The 11,193-nt window shown below is 48.2% G+C and overlaps 1 pseudogene; it reads left to right on the top strand.

Annotated features, from left to right (window-relative positions):
* Positions 1 to 236: 236 nt before the first annotated feature.
* LOC149362143 (very long chain fatty acid elongase 4 pseudogene) lies at positions 237 to 2,941 on the top strand (annotated as a pseudogene).
* Positions 2,942 to 11,193: the final 8,252 nt, after the last annotated feature.

Raw genomic sequence — 11,193 nt, 5'->3', positions numbered from 1 at the left:
CCGACGAGGCATGTGTTTTGAAGTAAAGCGGGGAAGTCAACAAAGCCAAATTTTTTTTTATTCTTATGTTGCTTGGCGAAGCTGGCAGCGCAATCACGTGAATTCCAAACACCCGAAGGTAATGTGTACGTTTTCCTCCAATAAAAAATTGCGAGAGTTTGTCATTCTGCGTCTGTGCCTCTTTTCCTGTGAGCCCGCAAAGCTCCTGAGTCCCGGAACTCAACACGTAAACAGCGATGAACTCGGATAGCATATCGGCACAGCAGAATCACTCGCTGTGGTCTATAGTGCTCTCCGGAGGCGACCCCAGGGTTCGTGATTGGCCTTTGATGGGATCGCTATCCCATCAAAGGCCCTTCGCTATCCGACCGATTGTGGTAGTCTACAACGCAGTGATGGTACTGATCAGCGTCTACCTCTTTTGTCGAGTGCTTAAGCTAAGCTACCTGCGCGACGAGGGAAAAGCTCCGCGATACAGCCTGTTCTGCCAGGGCAGCGACTCGACGTCCGGAACAGACGCGCTGCTGTACAGTGGGTGGTACTACATACTTCTAAAGACCGGAGAGCTCCTGGACACCGTTTTCTTCGTTCTGCTTAAGAAGAACGACCACATCAGCTTTCTGCACCTGCTGCAAGGGCGTCCGCAGAATTTTTTTCAGGGGGGGGGGCCATTGGTTGTTGGCGCCGGAGGGGGGGGGGGGTATATTCGTAGCGAAAAGGCACTATTTGCGGAGTAAATTTATTTATTTATATATAAATAAAAAATAAGTAAAATACACACATGAAAGAAAATTACAAGCAGCAAATTAAAGCGCGGATTGTAGAGATACATTGGAGTTTATCAACAAAGAAACAATTAAAATTAATAAAAATGCAAAAAGATACTATCAATACTCGAAGTGCTCAGTCTTACTGCATACGGGTTCTCGACTCACCCGAATTGATGACCAGCACGCAGCGCAATATGTTCACAAACACGCAACTACAGTCACTCAGTCAGTCTTCCTTGAACAGCAACTGTAGGCGCCTCGGATTTTTCTGGGCGAATTGCGTAGTTACACGGGTGATAAATTCATTTCTGTGCTTCATTACACGCTCTCAGTGCACAGTCATCATATATATTGATTGGAAAAATGGTTGAACGAGTACGTTGAAAACAAAAGATGACTATATACAACGAAAACTTATTTACAAGATAAATGCACGCTCGCAGCTTCATACACCTCGCTCCATCTTGCTCGCGCATCCGCACAGTCGAGCAACCGCACACATACTGCTCGTCGCTCGTCGTTTTCTCGTCCGCTGTCTTGGTTGTTCTCACCTTCGTTGACAACCCGCCACTAAAAACACCGAAGCACAAACACAGAGGCGCGCACATGTGCAAGGGCTTACTTGCCACAATATCCACGAATGTGCACTTTTGGGGTGTAAGGAACGCCGCGCGACTTCCGAGGGGAAGGGACACCCGCAACTAATTCGGTCGGAAAATTTGTTTTTGTGCTTTTATGGGGTTCAGAGCCCCAAAACGACTCAGGCTATAAGGGACGGAGTAGTACAGAGTTTCGGATAATGTCGACCACCTGGGTCTCTTTACCATGCACTGACACGCACAGTACATGGGCGCTGTTGTGATTTGAGGCCCAGCCAGAGGTGACAGGCGAGCCAGGCAGGCGCCATCGGGCTGCGTTGACCAAAGGCGCTGGTTTTCGGAGAAGACGCAAGGAACGCTGGTGTGGGGGCGCCTCTGGAGACTGCGTCGCCGTGAACAAAAGCAGCTAATCCCCTTTGCCGAAGGTTCTGAAAGCGGCGCTTCTACCGCACTGAGCTCTCCCGTGGATCGGAGGAGACAGCGAGCGGCGGCGGCGCCAACTCGTCGCCCGCTTGCCCCTGAGCAGCCCGACAAAGCGGGGGTGGACACGGCTGATTTGTCCTTCCCCCCTCAAGAATTCATCGGTGGCCGGCGTACGAACGTATCCTGATTCTAGCGAGCGACCTGTGCCCTCTTAGCGCGCGAGCGGCGCGAACTTGATTACTTTTGTATTTTGTAAATAGTGTACAAAGCTCTCCCCTGTCCTTTCTCGCTGTCGCTCCCCTCTATACTTCTCCTCACTATCCTCTCCCTTTCCCTTTCGTTTCCGCCGGCTGCAGCTCGGGTGCTTAAGATATTAGATAGCAATTGCCGCGGCCGGCAACACTCTTTTGCTTCACTTTTTATTTTTTTTTTTTTAAATAAACCACTACCACCACCACCACCTGTGCCCTGTGCACTGTCTGCCTCCGTGTCGCTATCTCTCTAGAGATCAAAGAAACAGACACCCATCTCGAAACACATGCTCGCCGGTGCCGCTGCATGTCTGCAACAGGTCGTCCTTCAGCAGAGCTGGCGGTGGCGTGGTTTGAAAACGGCGGAACGACGCGGCATTTCGCAGATGTGACCAAGCGTCGAAGCGGGGCTGCTTTTACCCTTTTGGCTGAGCGCACCACCGCCCCTGGCGTGCGGCCATCACTCACGGTTCGAGTGAGTGATTTTCCAGGGGGGTGCAGCCGCCCCCCCTTGCCCCCCCCTCCGGACGCCCATGACCTGCTGCACCACACGCTGGCGCTCTCAACCGTGTGGATGGTCGTAAACAACGGCATCATGGGCCAGGCGGTCATGTTTGCAGTTCTCAATACGGCCGTGCACTCGGTCATGTACGCCTACTACGGTCTTGCCGCGCTAGGGCCGTCGTTACGGCCCAACCTGTGGTGGAAGAAGTACGTCACGCAGCTGCAGATGGTCCAGTTCATCACGCTTATGGTACACAGTGCTATTCCTCTCTTCTACGGCTGCGGATTCTCGCGCGTCATAGCCTGGATCGTGATCCTTGAATCGGCAGTGTTCGCTGGATTCTTCTCACATTTCTACTACCGCACTTACCTGCTCGTACGGAAGGCTTACTAATTTGCCGTGTCTGTCCAGTGAAGAACACGCCATTGGCGTGACGGCAGTGTCGATTCGGTTTCCTTGCCTTCTTTCCCCCCCGTTATCTCTCTCCCGAAATGTTTTGCCACGCTGAACTGCGTCCTGGATTGAAGAAAGACATACAGGCACTTTTGCGTCTATTTCGCCGCTCTTTCCAATGGCGGGCGGCGAAGGTGTCACAGCTGTCTTTGTTCTCTTCTCAAACGCAGATTTCCTCAAGTCGCTCTTGGAGCAAATTAACCAAGAGCCGTTGGCACCTTCACTAAACACAAGCATTATTTCCTTAATTATACGTCAACACCCGCCGTCTAAAATTTATAGAAGGCGGCTCCTTAGATCAAATTTAATTTCTCTGCCTTTAAAGCGTACCACTTTGAATTGAATTATGTGCTTTGTAATTCGCACAACGAAAATTAGACAACTTATATCTACCCAGGATGTATGGAAATACGGCGATCAAATATTTTTTCCCTAATACCCACAGGTAACAAGCTGTTGTTTACATGCAGCACTTCACACTCGAAACTACTTAAACGAGGAATTGTTCTATTTTGTTTCCGAGGTTTCCTCACAAAATCTTGTGTCCAAAAGTCGGAGCACAGCTTTCACCATCAGCCTCGTAGGCCTGTGGCTTCCGGCTACCCATTGCATGTTCTGTCGTGGGTAGCTCAGAGGTGCGAAAAAAGTCCAAATGTGATGTAACAGTCCCTTCCAGTCGCGCTGGTAGAAGAAAAGAGAGTAGCAAATAAAAATCGATTAAGATAATTATTTGCTTGCACCGCATTTCAGCTCGAACAGACTTGACCACGGATGGAAGATTAAAGAAATTAAATGCAAAACTAACACTTATCAAAATGCATTTTTTCCATCTACCATTCATGACTGGAATCGCCTGCCACATGAAATTGTTGAGTGCCGTTCTGAATCTATGTTCCGAGCGCTGCTATCGGATGTATGAGCGCGTAGTTGGCTTCTTTTTTTGTACTTTCTTGTCATGCTTTGTTGTTTCTTCATATTCATTTTGTACTTGCTGTGTCATGCCTGGGTGTATTGCTTTTTCTTCCTTTTTTTCTTTTTTCTGGCCTATTCTTCTGTTATGTATCCTCACCCCCCCCCCCCCCCCCCCTTGTAATAATCCCTACGGGCGCTGCAGGTATTTCCAATAAATAAATAAATAGCCTTTACAGCTTACGTTCAGCTATAACGGCTATAACGGCTTCAGCTATAACAATCCCGGCCGTGGTGGTTGAATTTCCATGGAGCGAAATTTTAGAGGCCCGTGTACTGTGCGATGTCAGTGCACGTTAAAGAACCCCAGGTGGTAGAAATTTCTGGAGCTCTTCACTACGGCGTCTGTCGTAGCCTGAGTCGATTTGGGACGTTAAACCCCATAAACCAAACCAAACCCTCACATAATCTGGAACAAGTCGGTAAAAAAGTAGGTAAATTGTTAAACTGGTTTTCCAAGAAAGGATATGGCGCAGGATCTGTCTCACATATCTCGGCGGACACCTGAACCGCGCCGTAAGGAAAGAGAGGAAGGTGGGAGTGAAAGATGAGAGAAAGAGGAGCCGTAGTGAAGGTCTCGGGATATTTTAGACCACCTGGGAATCTTTAATTTGCACTGACATCGCACAGCACCCGGTCGCCTTTTGCGCTCCACCGCTAAGAAAACGCGGCTAAGTTTTGTTTTCGGCAAGTTCGTGCCCGTGTGTTTATAACTGTAAAAAAACTTACCGTACAGTCAAATATCCGCGACAAAATTGGTAACATGCTAAGAAAACATAATATATTCGATTCCTTTGCCTCGCGGCAACTCTTACATTGGTGAAAGCGGTCTTAGCTTACTAACAGGCTCGGCGAGTGTCGCAGCTATGTTACCAGAGGCGTTTCCTAGGTTGCCACTGCCGCCACTGTGCTTGTGTCCCAGTGTTGAAAAAGAAAAAAAAATATCGGTTCTTGATTTCCACTCAAATTTTCTGCTTAATTGCACGGTTTTCAGTGCCTGTGGGTACGTGATGGTCTTTTATAATGGGAATTTTTCGCTTTTGTCCGTTTTTTTTTATTTGCCTGCGCGTGTTCTCACGTTGGCGTGCCAATAAAGGTCAGCTGTTAGAGCTTTGTTGCGTCCTTTCTGTTCGTTTGTGTTCATGTGTTCTTGTGCTGTGTCACCCTTGCGATAACGAATAGGGCACGCAGGAAGGCAGTGCCACTTATCATGACAACTGTGGCCATCGCCATCGACACCCTACCGCAGGCTGCACATCCGCCACAGAAGGTCTAAGTGTTTGTCCCTTGAATGCTTAGGATTTAAAAGAACCGAGATATTACCATATGTAAAGATGGATGTTGGAAATTATAGTTACTGGCTGCTCAGCCACCACAGTGCCCCATGAAGAAAGTAATAAATCCCAATCAAGAAGGGTCCCAGGCCGTCAGACACGATCCCTCTAGCACTTTTCACATTATTTAATATGATTTTGAAGATTTTCGGATGCGTCGCTCAGCATTTGCAACCGCATTAGTGACTTCAAAGTGAACTTGCCCCAATTATCGTGAAGTCAAAAAACCCAGTGATTGCTCAGAGGAGCAACCTGCTTGCCGGCGACGCCGTGGTCGCCAGGAAACTGGCCGTCCAGGTTCGCAGCTCGACGGTGACGTCAGCGTGCACTTTTTCGCTGGCGGCAACCGAGGTCGAAACTGCCTGTACAAAATCGTTTCTAATCAATTCTTCATCAATTAATATCTTGGTGCGGGCTGGTCGGTCGCTCATCTTGGAAAGTGGCAGCGCGAAAGATAGGAGGACGAAGACGCAGAAGCATGGAAGACAGGACAAGCGCGTGTCTTGACTGCGAATTTTTGGAATACCAAAAATTAAGCTCCAGCAACCCATTTCAGCTCCACTTTTTGGTCGATTAGGTCCGAATGCACAGATTTGAAGTCTGTTTCCAAATAAATGGTGTTACAGATGAAGCTCTGCCAAGTGTTTCTCCCTGTTCTGTGTTTTCCGCTGTTGTAGTGCCGCTTATTTGGACACATCAGTTCCCGAAACCTCTAATTAGTGGGCAACTTCACATATCGCCTGGCATATATCAAAGCGCTCCACACGCGCACATATCTCGCACTGAAGTACAGTATCGTGTGCATAGAAGGCGCTGCAAGCGTGCCTGCCTCTTTACACAGCTGTTGTGCACTGCCGTGGCAGGAGCCATAAGCAGCTGCAGGGTTGCAGTGTCATTAAACCATCTGAATGCTTCCCTGTCTTTTGTAGGTACATTTGATGTATTGCCCACATCCATTTCTGAGCCGTCGCTGGCCTCCTGCGAAGCATGATTGCGTCCATTATCTCAAACGAAAAATAGATAGGTTCGATAAGCAAGCATGAATCAAAACTGAAAAAAAAGGCTCATATTCATCCAAAATCCTAAACCTGGTGAGCGTAAAATAATCAAGGTTAATCTTCCGGAACACAAAGGCTCTGTGAATAAGTCTAATACTGCTGTGTGAACTCTGCTAATCCTTTCGTCGTTAGTGTAGAAAAGACACCCACAAAAACAAGCAAAATGAAGATGACGTCAACCGATCGATTGAAGGAACTAGAGACGTTTTCTTAAATACAAGAAAAATGTCCTCCCACAGAAACATTGCGAGAAGTCCAGGAAAGTAGAAATAACCATTAACCCAAAAATCGATGCAACCGTATTAACGCAAAATATTTTCCCTGCGGAATTCGAAAGCTCGATCCAGGTAACAGCCTCGTTGTCCTATCCTGATTTTTTGCTAAGAAGAATAAATTCCACGGCAAGGCACGGCAGGCATGCATTAAAACAGACTACACTGCCTCTCTGGGCCACCTGAGAATGCAACTGTTGTCAGTGGGGAGCCATGCTGCTGTAAAAAATGCTTATTGCTTTTAGTTTTGACGCGCCAAAAAAGAAAACAACTGGCGGTATTTCGTGACTGACATCTGTGTAATTAAATCGTGGCAGTAGACTGAATGCAGGGCACTTCAAAAAACATGTTAGAATGCGTTGCTCTATTTGTCGCGCTGTCAAGCGGGCTGTCACAGACTGTTTCACTATTCAAGAATTATCCAGCATGTTACACGAGAATGGCCCCAATCCCCACAAAGGAAAGCGAAATAAGATAAAAGGAACACGGATTGCACGTTTCACCCGATAAGCTATATTTTTAGCGAAAAGCAGACACACATATGCCTACGGCAAGGAATAAAACGGTCAAGGAAAAAATTTAAAAGTGGGGCAAAACTACTCGCCGCACATGTGTGGTAGGTCATGAGGTGCTAACAATTGCTTTGGGCTACTGATTGCTTCACGTTTAGAAAGTCATCCTTCTTTTGCAGTGGTAAAAAACACGCCTCGAATGGGCACTTTTCCACTCCCTCCGTACAAAACTTCTTTTGAGTTGAGCGTCGTAGTACCTCCATAGCAGAAATTCGCTGTTGAGTGCATGCTTTATTGGGTTGCGAAGTCTGGATGCGCATTTCCTGCCGGGCTAACATGTTCTCTCGAACTTTATCCTGGAACATCAACTAGTTTGTCAAACTACAATGCTACATCAAGAAACTACCGCGCACCATAGCTTGAGCCAAATCTTGCAAAATCTACGAGAAAGGCACCGAATTTTGTGCAGTCGGGAAATTCATGAAACTGAGAAACATAAAAAAGCTCAGATGACGCACAAATATGTTATATTTAAAATTGCTTAGTTACTTTCTTTTATGATCGTTATGAGGAAATGCACTGCGGATATCGTTTAGAAGCAGTACTAATATCAAGCCTTCTACACCTTTGGCTGAGATCTCTCTGAAGAAAACCTACATTTAAAACTCTCTTCCTAGTCATGGCTGTTATGGAGTCTAACCTTACGTACAGATAAAGATAAATTACTCATGAGGCTGCGTTAGCTACTAAATCAACTCTCAAGGCATGCGAGCAGCTTCAACAAGCTGGAGTTCCAGGCAAGCGAAAATAGCCCGGTAAAGTGTTTGCTCAGCGTTAGCGTGATAGGGAACACAAAAAAATTACGTAAGCTCGCCGTAACGAACTTATTTTCGTTGATAGAGCTTTAGTATAGCGCTCAGAAAACGTTAAACGGGATCTATTCTACACGGAGCAGAAATGCCCACAAATTTACCAGACATTATATATCTTAGTCATTTACACCCAGTTATTACAGTAACGCTTAATTCCGCTGGCAAAATTTTTAAGAAATACCTCGGCAATTTAAATCCTGTGAAATAAGAGGCGTAAACACAGTGGCGCATTGTAGTTAAGGAAATTCAAAGAAAAAACCGCTGGAGCAGGAATGAATGCTTTCTATCACGTGACAGGTAATGTTCGAAATATCTTTGACAATTTTATACATATCGGCATGGTAAACTGTTGAAATTTACAAAACACAGTGACAAAGCTCTTACGTTCCGAGCAGTTGCAGACGATTGCATATCAGCTGCATGATGGTCGCATTAGTCTTCGGACCGCAGAATCGAGAGTGAATCTCCAAAATTGCGGCTGATTTACGGCTGGCACTTAGCTGTGGAAGCAAGGCCAATTAGAGGGAAATGCAACAGCACGAACCGTTGCCCATAAACGTGCCGACCAGAACCCCATCGACTGCTTATTTGGCTGAATGAGGTGGCTTTCCTCTTTCCCCACCTGGGACGCTTGGATTGCCTCCGACCAGCTCGAGGACCAGTTCTTCCTGGTGAGCCAGATCCATGACGTCATCTTCGGCGCCAGTACAATATATTACAAAGATTCTGTCTTTCTGTCTCTATTCACGAAGATCGGCATTTTATCTCTGTTGCCTCTGACTGAAGAAGAATATTGACAAGGATCTTTCTACTGTTTGTTCACACTCAAGGCCGCCGGCACTCAGCTTTATCATTTTGTTTGTGACGCGAGATTCTACCAGATTTATCTCGAATGATCGCAGCACTGCGGTACTGCTTGCGCATTGTTCCAGATAGTTGTAGTTGCTTTGGCGACTTCTGCGGATGGCTCCTTGCCAGCTTTAAACCGAGCGCCGCGGAGAGCGACTGATATTCTGCTCGACGACCACCAAGCACGCTTGGCTGAGTCGCGCCTACAAAGAACGATGCCGACTGTTTCTCAAAGTCTCTAGTTGAGGTTGCGCGCGAAGTCGAAGAACCGGACGAGCCGGAGCTGAAACCTCTCATAGACTTCCTCGAAGCCCGCGCTTCAGAGGTGCTCCTGCCCCTTGCAAGAACACAGTCCTCCTTTTGCATGCGCAACAACGTGCTGTACAAGGATCACTCTGCTCCAGCAGAAAGATACCACCTCCCCGTGGTCCCAGAGTGACGAGCCCATCGCCGGTCATCTAGGCTATGCCCGTACTCTGGCTCGCACCCATCATAACTATTACTGTCCGAAGCTGGACTTTCACATCCTGTACAAGTGCCCAGAGTTTCTATTGAGCGGGTTGGCATGGATCTTCTCGGCCCTTTTTCGAATTCATCTTTTGTACAACAGGTGGATCATCGTGGCCATTGATTATCTTACGCGCTAAGCAGGAACCAAAGCCTTCCAGTGCGGTGCAACAGCTGAGGCTGTGAATTTTTTTGTCGAGCAAGGATGCATGACGTGCCGGCACCTATTGTCGCGGATAGAGGCAGCGCTGTGAAACTCCTGGAATGCCTGATACAACTGAGCGGCGCTACTCAGAGGACAACAACCGCCTACCATCCCCACACGAGTAGCCTGACTGAGTGTCTCAATAAAACTCTCGTCGACATGCTGTCCATGCACTGTCAGCAGCAAACGTTTGCGGCATCTCCAGCGCGTGGCGGCGTGCCACTGCCACTGCCGCATCCAAGCATGTTGATGAGGCTCACGGAATTTTGAGTTTGAAGCACGCTTTGCGCATGCTTATCCTTTCTTCGCTATCAAGCATGCCTTGACGCTTGCTTCCCCGTGACGCGCTTATCAGACTCATGAAAGCTGCTGAGGCGCTGTGTGCGTTCGCAGCCAGTCCTACTTAGGCTCGCGCGAGATGACGGAGCACTGTTCACCATCGCAGCAGCCTAAACAGACGCGCAAGGATGGTGACGAAGCGATTCATTGCCAGCAGCCAGTGGCAAAACCGGATCCCGGCGAAGAACGCGATGAGCTATGTCTGATAACAGAGAAAGGACAGGCGTGCACAAATAATGGCCGCATTTGTTTTTCCAGTCCCGGACTACTTGCTGACAGGTCTCGGCTTCCGCTCTGACAGGAAACAACGTCATGGTCACATGACCTACTTGCCATAGGCTGCTTTCGAACTCGGCGCCAGAGCCGGGCTCCCCCTCGGTTACCGTACAAGGACGCTGTCATCTGCTAGCAGACGACGCAAGCCACGGCCACCACGACGCCGAAGCAACGCCGTGCGCTCGATCATGATACTGAGTCGATTTAAAGACTGTACTGTCAGCTTAGCGTAGGTGCATTACAGAACTCAGCTTCGGAGGTATGCTCGCCGCTACTGCTTGCGGCGAAGTTCGCACAAAGTAGCCCAACTCGTTGCGGATCGGCAGATAGACGAAAGCCTTCGCAAAAATGTTGACAACAAGCTCTATAGCTGCTCCAGTATACGAGTAGTTCACCTACGATGCTTTCAGGTAAGCGTACAGACAGCATGTCGCAAAACAAGCGAACGAGAACCTCTTGACGACACGAGCAAACAATACGCGCTCGCAGCTTCGAACGTGCGTCCGTGTGCGGTGGATTTCAAGAAAATAAACGAAGATGCAAGAACAAAAAGTATTGCGATGGCTCAGAGAGCAGCTACGGAGCTCATGTGAAGGTTTAACGCATGATATCGACCTCCAGGAACACGAAAAATACTCAAAATGCACACAGAGTCTAACTCAATATGGCTGCCAGCGCGGCGCGCAGCTATCGTCTGCTGCCTTCTCAGCAGCCCCAAGCAGCCCGCGGACTGCCATAGGCTAAAAACGAACGCGTTGCTATGGCGATGCAGGCAGGTAGGCGGAGCTTTCGGGCTGCCCGAGAAAAACAAATACCGGACTCGAGTCCGCAAGTAGTCCCGGGCAGTCCGGGACTGAAAAACAAATGCGCCCAATGGTTAACGCTGAAGTGCTGCGAGCCTCGACATCGGGCGTAATCACGGAAGATGGCGCTGGAATGCAGTTTTGCGTTGCTCCGCCACGGGCTGGAGATCCCGCAAACTTTTGCTGCTGACAGTAC

The sequence above is a fragment of the Amblyomma mixtum genome, chromosome 2 (assembly GCF_055824585.1).
Source record: "Amblyomma mixtum isolate Tamu chromosome 2, ASM5582458v1, whole genome shotgun sequence".
Classification (NCBI taxonomy): domain Eukaryota; kingdom Metazoa; phylum Arthropoda; class Arachnida; order Ixodida; family Ixodidae; genus Amblyomma; species Amblyomma mixtum.
The sequence above is the reverse complement of the archived record's forward strand: the minus strand, read 5'-3'. Positions and strand labels throughout refer to the sequence as shown.